This window comes from Odocoileus virginianus, chromosome 21 (assembly GCF_023699985.2).
Source record: "Odocoileus virginianus isolate 20LAN1187 ecotype Illinois chromosome 21, Ovbor_1.2, whole genome shotgun sequence".
Taxonomy (NCBI): Eukaryota; Metazoa; Chordata; class Mammalia; order Artiodactyla; family Cervidae; genus Odocoileus; species Odocoileus virginianus.
This window is the reverse complement of record NC_069694.1, coordinates 13,341,537-13,365,408: the sequence shown is the minus strand read 5'-3', so window position 1 is coordinate 13,365,408 and position 23,872 is coordinate 13,341,537.

Below are 23,872 nucleotides of genomic sequence, written 5' to 3'. Positions count from 1 at the left end.
TTCGAATCGTGATGCTGGAGAAAACTCTTCAGAGTCCCTTAGACTGCAAGGAGATCCAACCAGTCAATCCTAAAGGAAATCGGTCCTGAATATTCATTCAAAGCACCAATGCTGAAGCTGAAACTCCAATACTTTGGCCACCTTATACAAAGATATAAATCACTGGAGAAGACCTGATGCTAGGAAAGACTGAAGGCAAAAGGAGAAGAGGGTGGGAGAGGATGAGATGGTTAGATAGTATCACTAATTCAGTAGACATGAATTTCAACAAACTCTGGGAGATAGTGAAGTCGGGAAGCCTGGTGAGCTGCAATCCATGGGATCACAAAGAGTCAGACACAATTTAGCAACTGAACAACAACAAAATACATGCATAAATACAAAATTCCAAGTCTTTAGTCATCAATTGCAAGGGTTCTAAAGTGGATTTTGTTTATTCAGAATGTGTTTGACTACCAAGGACAAGAATGACAACGTACATGAGAATGTCAAAGGAAATGGTGCATGGTTGGGTATTCTTTTGCCTAGGTGTGTAGTGGTAATTTATGTTTGTCTGTGTTTGCAATAAAGGTGAGATGCCTCATTGTATTGTAAAAGCATGTACCTTTTTAAACAGATATTTTTGTTCCACTTATATAACTCACTGATAAAATGTTGACTAACAAATACATGTTCTGGGGAGCCATGATTCTTTCCAAAAATTAGAATTGGCTTTCTCATTGCATCTGTCTTAAGAATTTGATCATAAATATTTATAAACCAAGAACATAGCTACTCAGTATATAATTGTTGAGTAAATCATTGAGTAAATATTTTTGCAACTGCATTTTCAACAGGTTTTATATCATGAGTTATAAGAGCCTACTGTAATTTCTTGTATCTTTTATGACTTTATTGCATTTTTCTGTTACAGTCTAGCATTCATATAAAATTTTCCAATAAAATTGTGCAAAAATATGTAAATATTTTTCACAGTTACAATTGCCAAAGAATTGAATATTAAATGTACAAAAGTCATTTCACAAGCAGTTCTTTGCCAAGAATCATGGTGTGCATTTTGGTCACTATTTTTCTTGTTATCTTTAATGTGTATATTTAATTATAATCAATCAAAGAATCTTCATATGGAGTAGCAGTGTACCAATGTCATAGGGCCTCTATAATATTACCATAAGTCTGGTGGCTTAAAATAATAAAAAATTATTATTTTACAGTTTTGAGGAGGCCACTTTAGAATCAAGGTATTGTCAGACCCATACTTCCTCCAAAAATCCATCCTGGCCTCTTTTAGCTTCTGATAGCTTCATATATTCCTTGGTTTCTGGTGGCACAAATCTAATCTCTACTTCTGTCTTCACGTGGCCTTCTCCCCTGTGATTTTATGTTTCAAGTCTCTGTCTACCTCTCTCTTATAAGGACATCTCTCATTGGATTTAGGGTCCACCCTAAATCTAGGATGATCTCATCTCAAGTACCTTAATTTAGTTACACCTTAAAAGACCACTTTTATAAATAGTCACACACAATTTCTTGACAGACATGGTTTGAGGGACCATAATTCAATCCACTATAGGCAGTAAAGATCATAATGGGGCATCTATTTCATTGCAGGAACAATTTTAGTGAGCAGCAGGAAAAAAAAAAAAAGAGCCATATTATTAGATTTAGGTCTGTAGGTCAGCCAGAACATGAGAATAAATGAGGGCTACAGAATATTTACTTTCCTGCATATTTTCAGGAAACTCATAAAGTGAGTGTGCTGAGTTAAGAACACAGTTAAGGGTTAAATAGTTACAGAGGTTCCAGCAGTCATTACACCAAGAACTACTCCTGACTATCTCAGATCTAGAAGCCTTCTTGGTAAGGATGAAAGAGGAAAGTGAAAAGGCTGCTTAAAACTCAACATTCAAAAAACTAAGATTATGGCATCCACTCCCATCACTTCATGGCAAATAGACAGGGAAAGTGGAAACACTAACAGACTTTATTTTCTTGGGCTCCAAAATCACTTCAGATAGTGACTGCAACCATGAAATTAAAGGACATTTGGTCCTTGGAGGAAAAGCTATGACCAACATAGACAGTATATTAAAAAGCAGAGACAACACTTGGCAGACAGAGAAAAGTGCATATAGACAAAGCTATGCTTTTTCCACTAGTTATCTATGGATGTGAGAGTTGGATCATAAAGAAAGCTGAGCACCGAAAAATTGATGCCTTTGAACTGTAGTGTTAAAGAAGACTCTTGAGAGTCTCTTGGACTGTAAGGAGATCCAACCAGCCAATCCTAAAGGAAATCAGCTCTGAATATTCATTGGAAAGACTGATGATGAAGCTGAAGCTCCAATACTTTGGCCATCTGATGAGAAGAGATGACTCATTGGAAAAGACCCTGATGCTGGGAAAGACTGAGAGCAGGAGAAGGGAGTGACAGAGATTAAGATGGTTGGATAGCTAGCATCACCAACTCAATGTACGTGAATTTGAGCGAACTCAGGGAGACAGAGAAGGACGAGGGTTTCCTGGGGCCACAGAGTGGGACACAGCTTAGCGACTGAAGAAAAACAAAGGAGCCTGCCTCATCTCCTGATCATAATAATATGATGCGAAAAAGCATATAAAATCAATTGCAATTAGAGAAAAGGAAACATTTTTTTAGCTATAGTAAATTGAAAAAAAAATTTCCTAGAGATGAGTTTCATATAAGTGTATACAACAAAGCAGATGACTGCTGAGGGAATCTTAAATGGACTTGCTGTGCAGTTGCGAAACTGCATTGATTTGACTTATACTCATTAGGAAGAACTTGGATATTTGTGGATCTATATTGCTTTGGCTGTCCTGTCTGATAATGGGGGTAAAGGCTAGAGTTAGATGATGAACTAAATAAGACATTGTTAAAACTGAAAAAGTGGTAATAAACCTAGGACCCTAATTAATAGTGGTTGTAGGAGTAAGGAGACTTGTAAAATATTCTTGCATTTTCTGTACATTTTGATTCATCTGAGATAAGGGGGATTTTACTCAGGGACTTGCTCTTTTAACAAAGGGTTAGAATAACCAGATATGTTTGGATTTCTTTTTAAGCTAATCCCAGTAGTTATAGCCCTGTTCCTCCACCATTCTGACTGATGCAGATATAAAATTTTCACCATTTAAGCTTAGTTCCTAGCTCTACTTAAGGACCTGCAGATCTCCTCAGAAAAAGGTAGTGTAGGAAGGGAAAAAGTTAATTTGTTCTCAACTGCTGGGTCAGGAAAATTCAAGGAACTCCAAGAAGGGATAATGATTATAGAAGTGTTGTCTCTTATAGCTCATGATATAAAATCTATTATAACATGCTCAACAGTTATATATTGAGTGACTATGTTCCTGGCTTAAGGAAATTATAAACTAAATTCTTGTAAGAGTCATAAAAGTGAGAAAATCCATTCTAAATTTGTTAGGCTTTAGCCAAATGTTGGGTCATTATAATATAGGAAAAATGGAATCAGTGATATTATTAGGTGACAAAAAAATGAAGAAATAAAAGAAAATGAAAGAAGAGAGAAAGGAAGGAAAAGGAAAGAGGAATATTAATGAACTCCATAATAATTTTTTAATTGCTAAAAGAACATGATATAATCACTTGTTATATCATGTTAAAATGATAAGCTACACAAGTAAGAAAGAGTGAATAATCTATAAAAATAAAGAATGATATAATTGTGACTTTGAAATTCTCAACAGATCAAATAGCAAACATTATTTGCTTTGGAATTGTGGGTTGACTGTGTTTCTTTGTTTGTTTGTTTGTTTGTTTAATGGGTCCCTTACTAAAAGAAAAATGTGCAATCCTATGATTCAATTTATTTGAGGCAGGAAATTGTTCTTTAAGAATTTTCCTTGCTGAAAATTTCTATTAAAAAATGAGAACAAAATATGTCACTGGTATTTTTTTTTTTTTTTTGGTTATTTAGAATTAACACATTAATTTATTTATGTGTATAATCTCATTTAAAAATCCTAATTGTGGGCAAGGATTCAGAATTTACTTTGCTGAAAACTACATGAATAACCAAGAGGAAAAATAACTAGCAGAAATAGATTTGAATTTGGATAAATTGTCTCCTACATGAATATTCTGAGATCATGCTCAGGACACAGAATTATTTATTATTGGCAAATGAGCAGCAAACATAGTAAAGTACAGAAAAATGTGATGACTGTCTAAGGAAACAGAATAAAACATGTTGTTAGAGTAAGACATGCATGGACTTTTTTGAAATTTCTCATATATCTCCAAGAAATAAAGTGATTCTTTTCACATAATTAGTATGATGGTGCAATATATATATATATATATATATATATATATATGTGTGTGTGTGTGTATATATATATATATGATCGTGGATTTACAAGTACCTATCTGAAAAGCTTTTGACTGTGTGGATCACAATAAACTGTGGAAAATTCTTCATGAGATGGAAATACCAGACCACCTGACCTGCCTCTTAAGAAACCTATATACAGGTCAGGAAGCAACAGTTAGAACTGGACATGTAACAACAGACTGGTACCAAACAGGAAAAGGAGTACATCAAGGTTGTATATTGCCACCCTGCTTATTTAACATTTATGCAGAGTACATCATGAGAAACGCTGGGCTGGAAGAAGCACAAGCTGGAATCAAGATTTCCGGGAGAAATATCAATAACCTCAGATATGCAGATGACACCACCCTTATGGCAGAACGTGAAGAAGACCTCAACAGCCTCTTGATGAAAGTGAAAGAGGAGAGTGAAAAGTTGGCTTAAAACTCAACATTCAGAAAACTACAATCATGGCATCTGGTCCCATCACTTCATGGGAAATGGAAGGGAAACAGTGGAAACAGTATCAGACTTTATTTTTTTGGGCTCCAAAATCACTGCAGATGGTGATTGAAGCCATGAAATTAAAAGACGCTTACTCCTTGGAAAGAAAGTTATGACCAACCTAGATAGTATATTAAAAACAGAGACATTACTTTGCCAACAAAGGTCCGTCTAGTCAAGGCTATGGTTTTTCCAGTGGTCTTGTATGGATGTGAGAGTTGGACTGTGAAGAAAGCTGAGCACCGAAAAATTGATGCTTCTGAACTGTGGTGTTGGAGAAGATTCTTGAGAGTCCCTGGGACTGCAAGGAGATCCAACCAGTCCATCCTAAAGGAGATCAGTCCTGGGTGTTCACTGGAAGGACTGATGCTGAAGCTGAAACTCCAATACTTTGGCCACCTCATGCGAAGAGTTGACTCATTGGAAAAGACCCTGATGCTGGGAGGGATTGGGGGCAGGAGGAGAAGGGGACGACAGAGGATGAGATCACTGGATGGCATCACCGATTCGAGGGACATGAGTTTGAGTAAACTCCGGGAGTTGGTGATGGACAGGGAGGCCTGGCATGCTGCGATTTATGGGGTTGCAGAGTCGGACACGACTGAGCGACTGAACTGAACTGAACTGATCTGAAAATGATTAAGAACTCATTCTTGTCTAGCACTGTCCTAATTGATTTCCAGTGCTAATTTACCTATTGCTCAAAACGGCCCTATGAAATAAAATGATTATCCCTATTGCACACAGAAAGCTAGAGAGACACAAAAATAGGAACTAATCTGCCCACAGCTGCACAGATAGCTGGTGGAAGATTCAAGAAAGGGTAATAGAAGAGAGAAAAAGAGAACATATTTGCTGAAAGTGTTGTGGGATAGGAGGGAAAATAGGACAAATAGCTTCTTTTTTTAAAGCTCCCTTAGACTTTCATAAAATATCAGATCCACTGAGACTAAATATCAGATCCACTGAGGTAGATTTTTCAGCATCTTCTGATATTGGTGTTTTCATGTGTCATTTATTTATGAATCAATAGACAACAATGTTAACTAATATAAAAATTTTATGTTAGTATCTTACCATTTTTTTATGTACCAGGCACTTTCTAGAAACTGAAATAAAAATACTTTCCTTGGTCAGGCATCTGTTAAAATATATGCTGTTCCCAAAATATATCAAATAAAATTATAAAAAATTATCTTAGTATTTTTACTATAAATCATTATTTTTTAATACTTTGAAGTCATTTTCTTTTTCAATTATTGACCATTTGTAACACTCCTATAAATAAAGCAGGTCTTTGTATTCACTTAAAAATGATGAATCACAAATTTAGAGGTCAGTGGCTTCCCCCAAACCTGGCAAAACCAAAGAAAGCAAACAATAAAAGAACACAAATTCTAGATTCTTGATTCTATATTTAATTTGGAACTGTTTAGATTTAATTCTTCTGAGGAAAAACTTTCTAGCTTCAACCATGAGCTCATACAATAATTGTCCTAAGTGGTCTGCATAGAAACTTGAAAATTTATCATATAAAAAGTACCTATAAAATGGATCAAGTCAGAGTGTATTTTACAGTGAATTTTAATTTAAGATTTGAAAAAAATTTTATGAGAATTCCATGACAGAGGAGCCTGGCAGCCTACAATCCATGGGGTTACAGAGTTGGACATGACTGAGTGATTAACTTTCCTTCCACTTTTTTTCACTTAATGGACATCAGACTAAATAATTTTCTTAGAGGGAAAATTAAAAGAAAGAACTCATAATGTTTGAACCATAAGCAAAAATAATAAAAATATACTGCATGTTTCCCAAACTTAGTTAATTCTATAAAGGTAATATTTTATATGTGATTTACTAAAATCTGTATACATTTCTTAACTTGGAAAGACACAGTATAAAAAATATGTCCAGATATTTATCAACACAAACACACACACAGATACATGTTCACTCTTCTTCTACATTCTATAATATTACACACAATGTTACTAAAAATGTTGAATTTGAATGAATCTATTATTATTCTAGGACTCTGAGTCTTTAAACTTTCTAATATGCTTGTGCCTAAATAATTCACCAAGCAGCTTAAACACAAGATTATATCTCAGATCCAATAGATGTGGACCTCTACCCTTTCATTTGTAATGAAGAGCAGATTAAAGATTTCACTAATGAAAATGATTGAGATAATCCAGAAAAGCTAAAACAGACCTTCCCAATAAACAAGCCAGCTTTAAACACTGTTAATCTGATGAGGCTAGAGAGAGTTTAATTAAAATTCTATCTCCCATTTATCTAATATTCATGAGTAAAATAGCTCTTCAAACACCTTTTTTTTTAAACATGATTCTTTTTCCCCTCTTTGGTGATGAATGGAAAAAAAAAAAAAAATGGAACTGGAATAGACCAAAACCACTTCACTAGCTCTATTATTATTATTATAAATTTTGGTAGAAATCACAGGACTGAGTTGGTAATTAAGATCAAAGTCTGTTCAGTAACTTCTTTGGGTCTCCCATGTGTGATTGAAGGTAATATAATGTGAGAAGTTTATACATGTTTTTTTCTCTGTGTAACTATTCATTACTAGTAGATACTGCAGGATGTAGAGTAACAACACCTACTTATTTATTTGATTCTCAAGTTGGCAATTCTAGTAGGTGATATGTATTAATAGTAAGGAAATAAAGGTGGTTACTAGGACATGGGACAACAGACTGGTTCCAAGTTGGGCAAGGAGTACATCAAGGCCATATATTGTCACCCTGCTTATTTAACTTATATGCAGAGTACACCATGAGAAATCCTGGGCTGGATGAAGCACAAGCTGGAATGAAGATTGCTGGGAGAAATATCAATAACCTTAGATATGCAGATGACACCAACCTTATGTCAGAAAGTGAAGAACTAAAGAGCCTCTTGATGAAAGTGAAAGAGGAGAGTCAAAAAGTTGGCTTAAAATTCAATATTCAGAAAACTACGATCAGGGCATCCGGTCCCATCACTTCATGGCAAATAGATGGGGAAACAATGGAAACAGTGACAGAGTTTACTTTTTGGGACTCCAAAATCACTGCAGATGGTGACTGAGCTATGAAATCAAAAGACACTTGCTCCTTGGAAGAAAAGCTATGACAAACCTAGATAGCATATTAATAAACAGAGATATTACTTTTCCAGCAAAGTTTCATCTGGTCAAAGCTATGGTTTTTCCAGTAGTCATGTATGGATGTGAAAGTTGAACTATAAAGAAAGCTGAGCACTGAAGAACTGATGCTCTTGAACTGTGGTGTTGGATAAGACTCTTGAGAGTCCCTTGGACTGCAAGGAGATCCAACCAGGCCATCCTAAAGGAAATCAGTTCTAAACATTCATTGGAGTGACTGATGCTGAAGCTGAAACTCCAACACTTTGGCCACCTGACATGAAGAACTGACTCATGGGAAAAGACCCTGATGCTGGGAAGGATTGCAGGCAGGAGAAGGGGATGACAGAGGATGAGATGGTTGGATGGCATCACCAACTGGATAGACATGAGTTTGAGCAAGCTCCAGGAGTTGTTGATAGACAGGGAAGCCTGGCATGCTGCAGTCTATGGGGTCTCAAAGAGTTAGACATGACTGAGTGACTGAACTTAACTGAAATGAGACTCATGTTTAAATTTATATTAAGGTGACAAGATGGGAAACAGTAATATTTCATAATTAATCCAAGTCTTCAATGACAGTAAATTCTGGTTAAAAGAACAAAATTTATGTTTTTACTAACTGAACTGTCTACCTGCTAAATACTTTCATGGAATATTTTATAATTTAGGAATGTCTAAATAACACTTCTCAAATTTGAGAATGTCTAAAATTTTCTGTTAAAAATGTGAGATCTCAGTATTCATTTACTGTTCTTAAAACGGTTCTTAAAACTGGTAGATGAATTTGACATTCTAGAGTATAGAGAATATTTATGCACTAATTACAAATATGGGCTTCCCTGGTGGGTCAAATGGTAAAGAATCTGCCTGCAATGAAGGAGACTCAGGTTTAATTCCTGGGTCAGGAAGATCCTCTGGAGGAAGACATGGAAACACAATCCAATATTCTTGCTTGGGAAAACCCATGGACAGAAGAGCCTGGCAGGCTACATAGGTCCTCTGACAAGTGCAGTTCTATCATCCATATCCTGTTTTTCTCTTTCCTTTTTTGACCAATCTTCTTGACATGTAACTTAAAGCCTTTTCCCTACTTTTCTTTCTATTATTTTAATTTTTCTTATTTTTTTCATTCTCAATCCACTGCAGTCTGGCCTTTTCCTCTACCACACGTGTGAAACTCTAACATCAAGAGTCATCAATATCCTCCTAACTGACAAACATAGATCTTTTATTAACTGTACTTTTTCCTTAACATATTAAAAAACATTCAGCTTCATTAACTAACATATTAAGTTCCCATATAGTCTAAATAAAATCTTTCAAAACCCACCCTATAATCTTTGATCAACATATGGGAATTTGGAATTAACAGATACACACTACTATATATAAAATGAATAAACAACAAGGACCTACTGTATAACACAGGGGACTGTATTCAATATCTTATAAAAACCTATAATTGAAAACAATATGATAAGGAATATACTACTCTCTCACAACATACACAAAAGTAAATTCAGAATGGATTAAATATTTATATGTAAGACCTAAAATCATGACTTCTAAAATAAAATATAAGCAGTACTTTCTTTGACATCTACCATAGTAATATGTTTTTTGGATATGTCTCCTCAGGCAAGGGAAACAAAAGCAAAAATAAACAAATGAGACCAATATCAAACTAAAAAGCTTTTTCCCAACAAAGGAAACTGTCAACAAAATGAAAAGGTTACCTATTGAAAGGGAGAAGATATTTGCAAATTATATATCTTATAAGGGGTTAATATCCAAACTATACAAGAACTCTTACAAGTCAACATTAAAATAATGCAAACAATCCCTACATTTTGAAGCACTATCCAAGTTTCCATGACTTTAATATCTGGGCCCATGATGTCATCAGAATACAAGATTTCTATCAACAGTAGATGCATTTGTCTTTATTACTGCTCATTAAAGTTTTACAAATATTTGATCAGGCCTAAGTCTTTGAATATTTGATGAAATATTTGATCAGGCCCAAGTCTTTGACTGCTAGGAGATCAAGCCAGTCAGTCATAAAGGAAATCAGTCCTGAATATTCATTGGAAGGACTTTTGTTGAAGCTGAAGATCCAAGAACGGACTCATTAGAAAAGACCCTGATGCTGGGAAAGATTGAAGGCAGGAGGAGAAGGGGACAACAGAGGATGAGATGGTTGGATGGCATCACTGACTCAATGGACATGCGTTTGAGCAAGTTCCAGGAGCTGGTGACAGACAGGGAAGCCTAGTGTGCTGCAGTCCATTGGGTCGCAAAGTCAGACACGACTGAGCAACTGAACTGAACTGAATATATTTGAGTATCAAATGTGATTTTTCAACTTCAGTTCATAGAAACTCCAACCTTCCAATTGCTCAGGCAACAAAAAATGTATGCTTGTCTTTTAATTTGCTCTTTGTTTTTAACCACCCATGTCCATTTCATCAGGAAATTCCCTTCACACTACCCTCAACTGGTTCCAGTACCTAATAACATCTCATCTCCTACATTTCTATGACTGCTATGACTTCAATACTAGACAACATCAGTCCTCATTTGGGTCATTCCAATAGTCTCCAGTCTCCAAACTGGACTCCTTGCTTCAGATTTGCTCATATTTATTCTATTCCTAAAACAGCCACTTGAAATATCCTTTTTAAAGATAAGTGTAAAAGAGAGAAAGGAAGAGGAATTTAAAAGAGTTGCTCATTCAATGTAGATAATTCATGAAGCAATCATTTAGAATACCCAAGCTAAATAGTAGATTTCAATGTTAAATAGGGTATTAAAACACAAAAACACACCAACTGACAAGTTGGCAATTTCCAGAAACATGAAGGTGATGAAGGGGCCAGTGATGCTTGCAATTGAAGAGTTCCAGGCAAAAGGAGTAATAGCTATAAAAACCCTGATAGAGAATTATGCTTCTGATTGATAAAGAAAAAAAAGTCTTACTGACTGGAGCAGAAGGGATTTGACTGAAACGTTTGAATGAGCAACCTATGTGGATCTTTGTAGGCTATGCTAAGATTTTTGTTTTTTAGTCTATGTGAGATGAGAAGATTCACAGAGAATGAAGTGAGGAGGTATCTATCTATCTATTTGTTCTTAATTGTTCTCTTCCATTATACACTGTATGGTACTGGAGGTCAAAGACTGTTTTATTCATCTTGTCCCTAGAATAATGCCCAACACATAGTTATGAAATAACTTTTGGCAAATATAAATGTGTCTGTCAATTTTTTAAAAAGCAAAAAAAAAAAAAAAAAAAAGTGAAGAGATTAAGTCCAAAATGGGACAGTTAAAATATTTAATATTATGTAATTTTTAATTATAAAATAAAATTATATGTTCAAATTACAAGATTTTTATTCCTACATTATTTTTTCCTATGGTGAGGCATTACCATGCCAATTTTTCATATCAGGGAGTTATACAAAAACTGGCCTGATGAAAGCTTTGGGATTAGCATTTTGTTAGTTACTGCAGCTTAACTAACCAATGTAAAAAATTAGCTGAGTTTGCATTTGGGGCAATTTGCAACAAGTTATTGAGTTTTTCAGGAAATAATGCCTCTTAAGATAAAAAATGTAAAATTTTGAAATAAATGAGCACATATATTTTACTGAATTTTTATTATATTTTCCTCTGATTTAAATTTAATTTCAATCATTGTCAGTAGGGATTACTATCATTACTGTCTTCACATGTAGTTTTTCTCAAATGGGAACACTTTCATTAAATTCAGATATAATTTGATATCATTCTATACCTAAGTCTGCAAATCTTTTCCTACAGGGTAGATGGGGTGGCAAAGAGTTGGACATGACTCAGCATGGACACACCAGTGAGCCTTCTCAGCACTCTACCTGCAGTCCCATTTATTTATTTCAAGTTTTTTCCTACCCTTGCTAACAGGAACACAGATTTGCAGCCCTGTGAGCTCTGGTGACTGTTTCACCCTCTTCTTTTTGCTGTAACCTCTCAATCCTCTCTTTCTTGCCTTGAGCATGTATATTCACAGCTATGTGCTGGTCAGTACTCGACTGAAGTCCAGAAGGGGGTGCTCTGGGGCTCTCATGAGCCAGCTCTCTGTGCAGCTCTTCCTTCTCCATGCAGTTCTCTCTCTTCACAGTTCATAGGGATCTGCTCTGCAACGTCTGAGCATCTGATAATCTGAAAATTTCACTTTAATGTCCTCAGTTTAGTGAGACTTCACGGTTCTGTTTGGATTACCCTTCCCAGTTTTGTGGCCTGGGGACTCTCTCAAGGCAATAAACAAGAAATTGGAGGTATCACCTTTTTTCATCTTTCCCAGCCATTGTTCTGTGTTATCTATTATCCAATGTCTGAATCTATTTTTTTTTTCATACATCTTGTCTAAAGCAGGAGACTAAAACCTAGTTCTTGTTACTTCACCATGGTCTGAAAAGGAAATCTGTGATCAAATTTAAATTTGTAATGAAATGAATGTTGAAAGTCAACCTGAGATAATAGTTTTACTAAAGTTTATCTGTCACTTTATATTTTCTATTAATTAAAATGAAATTATATATACCAAAGGAACTGATTTCTTTTTTTTTTTTTTTTAATTGAGAGTAGAAGGTCTTCAGCCTCAGATACCTAACAGGTAGGGAAGGAATTTTCACTGTAATTTGTGTGAAAGATAAATGTTCTAAACTCAAATATATAGGATAGAGTCTGCAAATACCCTGAGGCATCTATTAATTTGAGAATACTCTGAATCAAATTATTGTTTACTTTTGAAAGAAAACGTGCAGACACAGCAAGGATCTGCTACATTTATTATGTTAGCTGAGTTGTTAGTGCAGACATTTTACGTCATCTATTTATTACAGCAGTAGCCTGCTAATATAGCTCCCAAATTCAAATTGGCTCCTTAATCCAGTCTTTGGGCAGCCACCAAAGCCATTTTATGCTTTCAAGCAGCCACCAAATGCTTCCCCCCCCCCACTTTGTTTCTTCTTTGTGTATTATTTATGATGGAGTAAAACATATTTTATTACCTCTCTCATGAAAGCCATTCAGGATCTTCCTATTTCACATAAATTAACTTCTCAATTACTAAGAAGACATACTTTGCACTATTTGTCTACTTATTTAAATTAATTTATATTTTGTTCCTCTTATATCATCTTTTAAACTAACTTGTAATTTGTATAATCCCATTGCATCTCCTTGTTTGATTATTAGCTATACTTGTCTGGGTAATAAATTTATAATTGATTAGGCTTTATAGTATACACCATTCACTTATTACCATCTTCTTTTAAGTAACAGTCTCTCTAGTCTTTCCCATTCTATTGTTTTCCTGGTATGTACCTAACAGAAGCAGAAGATATTAAAAGAGATGGCAAGAATACACAGAAGAACTGTACAGAAAAGATCTTCATGACCCATATAATCATGATGGTGTGATCACTCACCTAGAGCCAGACATCCTGGAATGTGCAGTTAAGTAGGCCTTAGGAAGCATCACTATGAACAAAGCTAGTGGAGGTGATGGAATTCCAATTGAGCTATTTACAATCCTAAAAGATGATGCTGTGAAAGTGCTGCACTCAATATGCCAGCAAATTTGGAAAACTCAGCAGTGGCCACAGTACTGGAAAAGGTCAGTTTTCATTCTAATTCCTAAAGAAAGGCAATGCCAAAGAAATGCTCAGACTACCGTACAATTGCACTCATCTCACACACTAGTAAAGTAATGCTCAAAATTCTCCAAGCCAGACTTCAACAATACACGAACAATGACCTTCCAGATGTTCAAGCTGGTTTTAGAAAAGGCAGAGGAACCAAAGATCAAATTACCAACATCTGCTGGGTCATTGAAAAAGCAAGAGAGTTCCAGAAAAACATCTATTTCTGCTTTATTGACTATGCCAAAGCCTTTCACTGTGTGGATCACCAAAACTGTGGAATATTCTGAAAGAGATGGGAATACCAGACACCTGACCTGTCTCTTGAGAAATCTGTATGCAGGTCAGGAACCAACAGTTAGAACTGGACATGGAAAAACAGACTGGCTCCAAATAGGAAAAGGAGTACATCAAGGCTGTATATTGTCACCCTACTTATTTAACTTTGCAGAGTACATCATGAGAAACGCTGGACCAGTGGAAGCACAAGCTGGAATCATGACTGCTGGGAGAAATATCAATAACCTCAGATATGCAGATGACACTACCCTTATGGCAGAAAGTGAAGAAAACCTAAAGAGCCTCTTGATGAAAGTGAAAGAGGAGAGTGAAAAAGTTGGCTTAAAGCTCAACATTCAGAAAACTAAGATCATGGCGTCTGGTCTCATCACTTCATGGGAAATAGATGGGGAAACAGTGGAAACAGTGACAACGTTATTTTTGGGGGGCTCCAAAATCACTGCAGACAGTGACTGCAGCCGTGAGATTAAAAGAGGCTTACTCCTTGGAAGGAAAGTTATTACCAACCTAGATAGCATATTGAAAAGCAGAGACATCACTTTGTCAACAAAGGTCCGTCTAGTCAAGACTATGGTTTTTCCAGTAGTCATGTGTGGATGTAAGAGTTGGACTATAAAGAAGAATTGATGCTTTTCAACTGTGGTGTTGGAGAAAACTCTTGAGAGTCCCGTGGACTGCAAGGAGATCCAATAAGTCCATCCTAAAGGAAATCAGTCCTAGGTGTTCATTGGAAGGACTGATGTTGAAGCTGAAACTCCAACATTTTGGCCACCTGATGTGAAGAGCTGATTCATTTGAAAAAGATCCTGATTCTGGGAAAGATTGAAAGCAGGAGGAGAAGGGGATGATAGAGGATAAGTTGGTTGGATGGACGTGAGTCCATCAATGGACTCAATGGACGTGAGTTTAAGTAAACTCTGGTAGTTGGTGATGGATAGGGAGGCCTGGCATGCTGCAGTCCATGCAGTCACAAAGAGTCAGACACGACTGAGTGACTGAACTGAACTGAACTTTAAGCAAGATACCAGTTCAAATAAAATGTAAGAACCTGATATAACTATATATTTATTCTTTCCTTCTTCCAGGATCTGTGCTATTGAAGATTTCAGGAAGAAGGAAAATGATTCCAGATAGTAATCTGAATCAACAGGAGAAAATAGAACTGGAAAAGGTAAATGTGTGGGCAATTTTTTTTTTTTTTAATGAGAGATAATTGACCATTTAATACAAAAGTAACAGCAGGATCCTGCATTCTTAAACTGTGCTTTGTATACCTCTTGTTCCATATCCAGGAATTTCTTACTTTAGCTAAGCTGCTCTTTCTGCTTGGAGATACTGCATCCATATTTCATACAAAAGCACTCACATTTGCTCTGGCTTATCTTTTTGTTTGTAAAGTCTCAGCTTAACTTTCATTTCCCTAAACAAACCTTTTCAATTACTCTCACTGTAGCAACTCCCCACTCAGTATTCTTTACCACCAGTTTCCTCAGCTCCACTTTTCACAACTTGTAGTGTTATACTTGGCTTTGTTGTTGTTCCTCAGTTGCCAGTCATGCTCACCTCTTTGCAACCCCATGGACTGCAGCGTGCCAGGCCTCCCTGTCCCCCACCATCTCCTGGAGTTTGCCCAAGTTCATGTTCATTGCTTTGGTGATGTCATCCAGCCCTCTCATTCTCTGATGCCCTCTTCTCCTTCTGCCCTCGATCTTTCCCAGCATCAGGGTCTTTTCCAATGGGTCATCTGTTTGCATCCAATGACCAAAATACTGGAGCTTCAGCTTCAGTATCAGTCCTTCCAGTGAGTATTCAGGGTTGATCTCCCTTAAGACTGATTGGATAGACTCCAACTAGTAAAAATAAATGAGAAAAAAAAAAAAAAGGCTGATTGGTCTAATCACCACGTTTTTAATATATCTTATTATTAGCTCTATAATTTCCATGAGAATAGGAAACATTATATTGTCTTTGTTCAAGAATCTAAACAATGTGAAGTACTCATTGAATAATTGTAGAATATATGCAGGATGTACTTTGAAATTATTTCCTTAGAAGTTTGTTTTTGTTAAGACACTCTTAAAAAGTCCTAAGAATGAATGTTTAGCTTACTCAACATTATGTAATGGGCCATGTGAAGTTATTTAATATTCTTTGCTTTGTATTGTGTTCTACCTATAAAACAAGCATTACAAAACAGGCCAGTGACTTTTATTTTTAGCATGCTTTCAGAACCTAGAAGAAAAATTACCATAACATTTTTAATACTCTTGAGCTTCTTTGAAGTGACCCTGTCACTTCATGTGATGTTGATCTCTGTGTTTCAGCACTTAAAGCTGTTTTTTGGTTTGTTGCCAAAAGAACCACCATGGGGATTTATACTGGCAACCTCTTAAAAAATATACAGAACATTTCCAAAAATAAGATATACCTTGGGGCAATTCAAATCATTGTGTCACTTGTGATGAAAAGGCTATGTACTGATATGACATTATATGTACTCTCAGGGTTGATAATTGGTAAGGTTTGACAGTCAACTGACTAGTTAACCTCCACAAGGGGATGTCAATGGACATCACAACCACATAGACACAAACAATATCGTTTTGCAGTCAGGGGCTCCAGATACAACATAAAACCTGTAGCATAGGAAGAGATGAATAGAATGATTAGCAAGAGATGTAATGAAAAGGCAAAACCTAAATCTATTTTTCCTCTCAGTAAATTATAGGTTTATAGTCATTATTTTTACCTGTATGTGTTTGTGTGTAGGCTTCTCACATATACATGTACACACATTCAATTTTTATTTCATAAAGGAATGTACTTTGGAATTGTAACAATAGACTATGATTAATCTCAGTGGTATCACTTGAGTTTAGCTACCAGGCACTCAAATTAGCATATATTTAGAGATTTCCCAAATGATATCATGGCCCATATGAGAAAAATAAGAAATTGTCAAATCTCTTTTGTTGACCAGCACTTGATGTTAAACTCTTTTCACACGTATAGATTGCACGCAAAGTTTCTTCAAGTGAGTCTATTTGCACTTCAGAATGTTTTATGTAATCACTTAGACAATTATGTATCTCTCAAAAGTAATCATGTATCTATCAAAACTAAACCATATGTTCAAATTGGTAATCTGGTAAAAACATCTCTCCCTAGAAAATATATTTTGAATAAATGCATTAATTAATGATGAACATTATTAGTAACATTAAAACTAAAAGCAGGAAAAAATCTAGGATTAATGACAAAATATCACGAACGAGCAAAAGTCAGAACTAAAATGAATGTATGTCAGTACTTTAGAATATTATTTATATGTTTTGAAATTTTATTGGAAATGTACCAATTATAGTCAAAAGAACATATGGAAAATTTATAAATGAATTTAAGTTTAATTTTGTATAATAGCTGTAGAATCTCGAGGAGTGATGATTTGGCATGGGTAACTAGCAGAATCCAGCATGATCAGGAATGACTAAAATATTGCTAAAGTGGCAACTAAAAATCAAATTATGTTTATTGAATATCAACTTATTCCAGCTTTGCTTTGGTTATCTCTGTGTGTGCCAACCCCCACCCCCACCCCCCCGCAGGCAGCATAGTCTTGCCTTCCACTGGACCAAATATTAAAATTTTTTTATTACAATTATCTGTGGAGCATTCTGGGATTCAGAGCAGTCATACATTTAATTTAGGAGGTGAGGTGGTTATCAAGGCTTTGGTGAGCATAAAGAATCTTTAAAACTGTAACTTTGACAAATACTCATATCTCCAATACTTTGGTCACCTGATGCAAAGAGCTGATTCATTGGAAAAGACCCTCATGCTGGGAAAGATTGAAGGAAAAAGGAGAAGGGGACGACAGGGGATGAGATCGTAGATAGAATCAGTGGATATGAATTTGAGCAAACTCTGGGAGATAGTGAAGAACAGGGAAGCCTGGTATGCTTCAGTCCATGGGGACCCAAAGAGTTGGACATGACTTAGCAACTAAACAACAACAACTCATCTCCTGGAAGAGAACATGAAGAGAAAGACAGTTTTGTATTTTTTTAAAATCATCTCTTCATATATCAATTCAGTTCAGTCACTCAGTCGTGTCTGACTCTTTGTGACCCCATAAACCACAGCATGCCAGGTCTCCCTGTCCATCACCAACTCCCGGAGTTTACCCAAACTCATGTCCATTGAACCAGTGATGCCAGCCAACCACCTCATCTTCTGTCATCCCCTTCTCCTCCTGCCTTCAATCTTTCCCAACATCAGAGTCTTTTCAAATAAGTCAGCTCTTCTCATCAGGTGGCCAAAATGTTGGAGTTTCAGCTTCAACATCAGTCCTTCCAGTGAACACCCAGGACTGATTTCCTTTAGGATGGACTGCTTGGATCTCCCTGCAGTCCAAGGGACTCTCAAGTCTTCTCCAACACCACAGTTGGAGCATCAATTCTTCTGTGCTCAGCTTTCTTTATAGTCCGACTCTCACATCCACACATGACTACTGGAAAAACCACAGCTGTGACTAGATGGACCTTTGTTGACAAAGTGATGTCTCTGAATTTTAATATGCTGTCTAGGTTGATCTTAACATTCCATCCAAGGAGTAAGTGTCTTTTAATTTCATGGCTGCAATCACCATCTGCAGTGATTTTGGAGCCCCACAAAAATAAAGTCAGCCACTGTTTCCATTGTTTCCCCATCTATTTGCCATGAAGTGTTGGGGTGACCAGATGCCATGATCTTAGTTTTCTGAATGTTGAGCTTTAAGCCAACCTTTTTCTTTTTTTTTTCTATTCGGCATTTTTTAGTTTTTAATTTTTTTTCCATTTATTTTTATTAGCTGGAGGCTAATTACTTTACAATACTGTAGTGGTTTTTGTCATACATTGACATGAATCAGCCATGGATTCACATGTATTCCCCATCCCGAGCCCCACCCCCCACCCCCCTCTCCACCCGATTCCCTTGGGTCTTCCCAGTGCACCAGGCCCGAGCACTTGTCTCATGCATCCAGCCTGGACTGGTGATCTGTTTCACCCTAGATAATATACATGTTTCGATGCTGTTTTCTCGAAACATCCCACCCTTGCCTTCTCCCACAGAGTCCAAAAGTCTGTTCTGTACATCTGTGTCTCTTTTTCTGTTTTGCATATAGGGTTATTGTTGCCATCTTTCTAAATTCCATATATATGCATTAGTATACTGTATTGGTCTTTATCTTTCTGGCTTACTTCACTCTGTATAATGGGCTCCAGTTTCATCCATCTCATTAGAGCTGATTCAAATGAATTCTTTACTTTTTAACTCTCTTCTTTCACTTTCATCAAGAGGCTCTTTAGACCTTCTTCACTTTCTGCCATAAGGGTGGTGTCACCTGCATATCTGAGGTTATTGATGTTTCTCACAGCAATCTTGATTCCAGCTTGTGCTTCATCCAGTCCAGTGTTTCTCATGATGTACTCTGCATATAAGTTAAATAGGCAGTGTGGCAATATAGAGTCTTGACCTACTCTTTTCCTATTTGGAACTAGTCTGTTGTTACATGTCCAGTTCTAACTGTTGGTTCCTGACCTGTGTACAGGTTTCTTATGAGGCAGGTCAGATGCATATAGACATGTTGAATTTTCAGGGAGTTGCAAAAGGGAAAAACACAATCCAAGCTAACTCTATTGTGCATCATGAAATCTATAAGGTCCTTTGAGAAATAATATCCTGTCTTATTCAATGCATTCCTTTAGTTTATAATAAATATCTAAAACAAAGCTACCAGTTATCAAAGACCTTGAAGGAATTAAGCAACAGAAACAAAAGGAGGAAAAAGTCTGTGTTACAGGTCATAAGAGGTTACCATCTTAAATTTTTTTCATGTTACTGAAGTTAATTTTGATCTATTAAATCACTTGCATGCCATCTAATTGCTTAGAACATACTTTATTGAATATACTGCATTTATTCTAGATTCTCTAAGTCCTGTGATTTTATAATTCATTGTTCCTGAATCCAACCTTAGTCTTTTCACTCACGCATAGTAAAGCCAATCAGCTGACACTAGATTGCAGTGAAGAAAAGTGTAGCATTTAATGCAGAGCGTTAAGCAAGGAATTCAGGCACCTAGCACTCAAAAGGTCCAAATTCCTGGGTGTTTTCAGGGAAAGAATTTTAAAGACAGGCTGAGGGAGGGGTTGTGGGGTATTGACTAACTGGTGGACATTCTTCTTCTTGATTTATGGTGAGGTCATCAGGAGTCAACATAAATAACCTTGTGCTTCCAACTAGTCTGGAGTCTCTGTTAACTTCTTCCATCTGGTGGGCATTTCAGTAGCTGCAAAACTACTTCAAGGATACATCTCAGAGCATTACCTATAATGCTTGAGGAGGAACTAAAGGTCCCTGACTTTAATGGTTTAATGGTTAAACTATTATTATTTTGTCTGGCTTGACTGTTTTCCTTTGTTTCTGCATTTGCTCATTTATCTGATTAAATATATTCTTTGGAAGTTGAAGAAGTGCTTGGAAGCTTAAGACTTTCCACAAACAAGAGGCAAGCAGAGGACTGCGGTGGAACTCTGTCTCAGAAAGACCCCCATAGGGTCTTGCTTGGTTAAAAGAGGTGGATATATAGACATGAATATTGAACACTTTGTACCTTATATGTTATTAACACATTTAATAGACTTTTAACTTGATATTTGTAATTGAAATGCTATAGCTAATGTATACTTATCAGAAGACAAAATCATATTTTTCTACTAGGGAACATAAACTCCATAATAAATTATTAACATGTATAATTTTGCTGTTAATTAACAATTTGATAGATTTTTCTTTTTAAAGACTTTTTGTTCAGTACTGGAATATATGTTTTATTTTTTTACAATTCAATTTTTTTTTCAAAGTGTGACTGAAAGCAAATGCATGTATAAAAGTTAAAGGAAAACAAAGCATTGAAATAACATGTCTAAAATCTAGACATATCCAATGTCTGAAAATATGTACCCACATTCAATGGGATGCTCAAACTAGGAAATATCTAAGTTTTATAATATATTTAATTATGAAATTAAGACATAATTTGTTAACATGGTGTTATATTTAAGAATATATGCTTAGTGATAGAGTTCAGTGTTCAAACTACTTCCTTGTCTCTTTTTGTCTCTAAGATTTAAAACAATTGATGAATTCCTCTGTGTTCTTCCTGATCTTTTAAATTAGGTTGATCACATCACAAACACTGAGAACTTATGAAGATCCAAGAAACATTTTAAGTTTCTCTAATTGGTTCTACAATGTGTTAACAAGTATTATTGTTGATGCTAACTATGTATCCTCACTATGTCCAATTTCCTATAAGGTTTGACTGTATAAAAAGCATGAATAAAAGTGCTTGGCACAACTAGGAGAATCAAAAAGAGTAATGGATAAAAATTTCAGATTGTTTTATTGTATGGGACAAGTGATACTGATGAACATTTCATTTGTTATTCTAGCAAGTATTTAAAAATCATGCCTAACCACTAAAAGAATATAAATAGAAAGTATAATTCAAAATAAAGAAGGAAAATTGAGAAAAATTTAGGATATATTATTGTATCAAAAAAGACAGTACATGAAGAAAAAGTGTTCAGGTAAATCCATAATGCTTACAAACTGGACAATGGAAAGGCAATATAATACTATGATGAAATAACTGTTTCAGGGCTTGCGTTATTTTCTAGGATGCATCTGTTGCACATAGGAAATACAGTATTTATATAAATTCTAATAGTTAAGATAAAATATCAGTGCTTATATTTTATCAGTGCTTTATATTTTAAGAGTGGCAATAACAGTTTAAATTAGTAGTCTAATTCAAGATTATAACTAGTTCAAATATTGCCAGATCATGCCCAATGTTGTAAGAACATTTATTTTGCACTACAGTAATTAAGAGTGGTTGTATTAGTCATGGTTCTCCAAAAAACAAAACAAAACAAAACAAAAAAAAAACCACACATGTAAACAATTAGCTTATGTGGCTATGGTGGCTAAGTCCAGATCTGAAATGTGAGCCTCCAAGACTCATTAGAGTCAATGGTACAGTTCTATTATGATGAATAACAGCCTTAAGGTCTAGGAAAGACTGTGGGGCAAGGGAAGTTGAAAGGCAAACTGCTGAAGATGCTTTTTCTTTTTTACATGCGAGAGGGTCAGTCTTTTTCTTCTATTGTAATGTTTAATTGATTAGATACAGCCTACCCTATGGAGGGCAACATTCTTTCCTGTGCTGACTAACTCCAGGCTTCCCAGGAGGTGCAGCGGTAATGCAGAAGACACAAGGGACACTCGTTCACCCCCTGGGCTTGGGAAGATCCTCTGGAGGAGGAAACTGCAACCATTCCAGTACTCTTGCCTGGAATATCCCATGGACAGAGGAGCCTGGCGGGCTATACTCCATGAGGTCACAGACATGCCTGAGCAACTGAGTATGCTGCTGGTTAAAATGCTAATCCCATCCAAAACAGATTCATAGAAACTCCCAGAAAAATGTCTCACCAGATATGTGAGCAATCTATGACTTAGTCAAGTTGAAACATACAATTAACCATCACAGAGCTGCTGATTTGGGGAGTGGGGAAAGGAAAAATAATAGTGTGAAGATGCACTAGTGGGGTGTAATGTTAGAAGGATTAGTGGGACCCCAGTATAAGCTTTATTCTAGAAATATGGTGGCAATGAAGAATTACCAACTGTGAAGTTGTGACTTGAAAGACACTGTGCTTCTTTTATATGATCCACTGCTAAAATTATAGTATTTTTACTCATCTCAGTAGAAAATAATCTTGAAACAAATGAAATATAAGGGATAGTTTGCACTTGAGACTATGTTTTAAGAAACATTTTCCTATTTTATATTGTTTCCATACTCATTTTTCAGTTCACATTAAAAATTTCTTGATAATTGACCCTCTTGAACTCTAAATTCTCCCATTTGAAATATCACCCCTAGCTAAAGTGCATTAGATTGCTAGGCATTTTATATCCATTGCCTTTTAGCAATACAGTCAGATACATTTGTGCCATTTTTACAAATAAGGAAATAGATAACTAACTTACCCAAGGCCATACAACTTTAAAGTCTATCTAACTCTAAATTAGACAAAATATTAAATGACATGGGAAAAGGGGAAAAAAAGTATACTGACATACTTTTAGTTTGTATTTGACCTGGAAGAATGAAGATCAAAGAATAAATGACTCAAAGGAAACTGGTTTTGAGAGTTTCCCTAGGAATAGCTATTTAATGAGATGAATTCAAGGCAAAGAAACAAATGATCAGCACTTAATACAAGTAGCAGGGGAATATTTTAATGCTAAACTAGGAAAGATGTTTAATGTCAAACATTAAATGGCTCTCAATAAGTTTTTAGATTCAACTCAGTGTCTTGACAGTGGAAAAATGCAAATGTGCAAAAACATGCAAAAAATAAGGAATATTTTCTTAAGAGCTGAAAAGCAAAGTTGCTATATACTTAGACCCAGAATTGAGGACTGGACATAACATAATGTAAAGGCTACCCATGGTAATAAAACTAGGACTGGTCAAATGAGATAGGTGCATATCCTATACAGTTACATAGCCTATACAAATATCAGCAGAATTATACTTTAGCATCTTGTAAATATTTACAGAATTAATAACAAGGTAAACACAAATGGAAAAGGTTGGCTTAAAGCTCAACATTCAGAAAACTAAGATCATGGCATCTGGTCCCATCACTTCAAGGCAAATAGATGGGGAAACAGTGACAGACTTTATTTTTGGGGCTCCAAAATCACTGCAGATGGTTACTGCAGCCATGAAATGAAAAGATGCTTGCTTCTTGGAA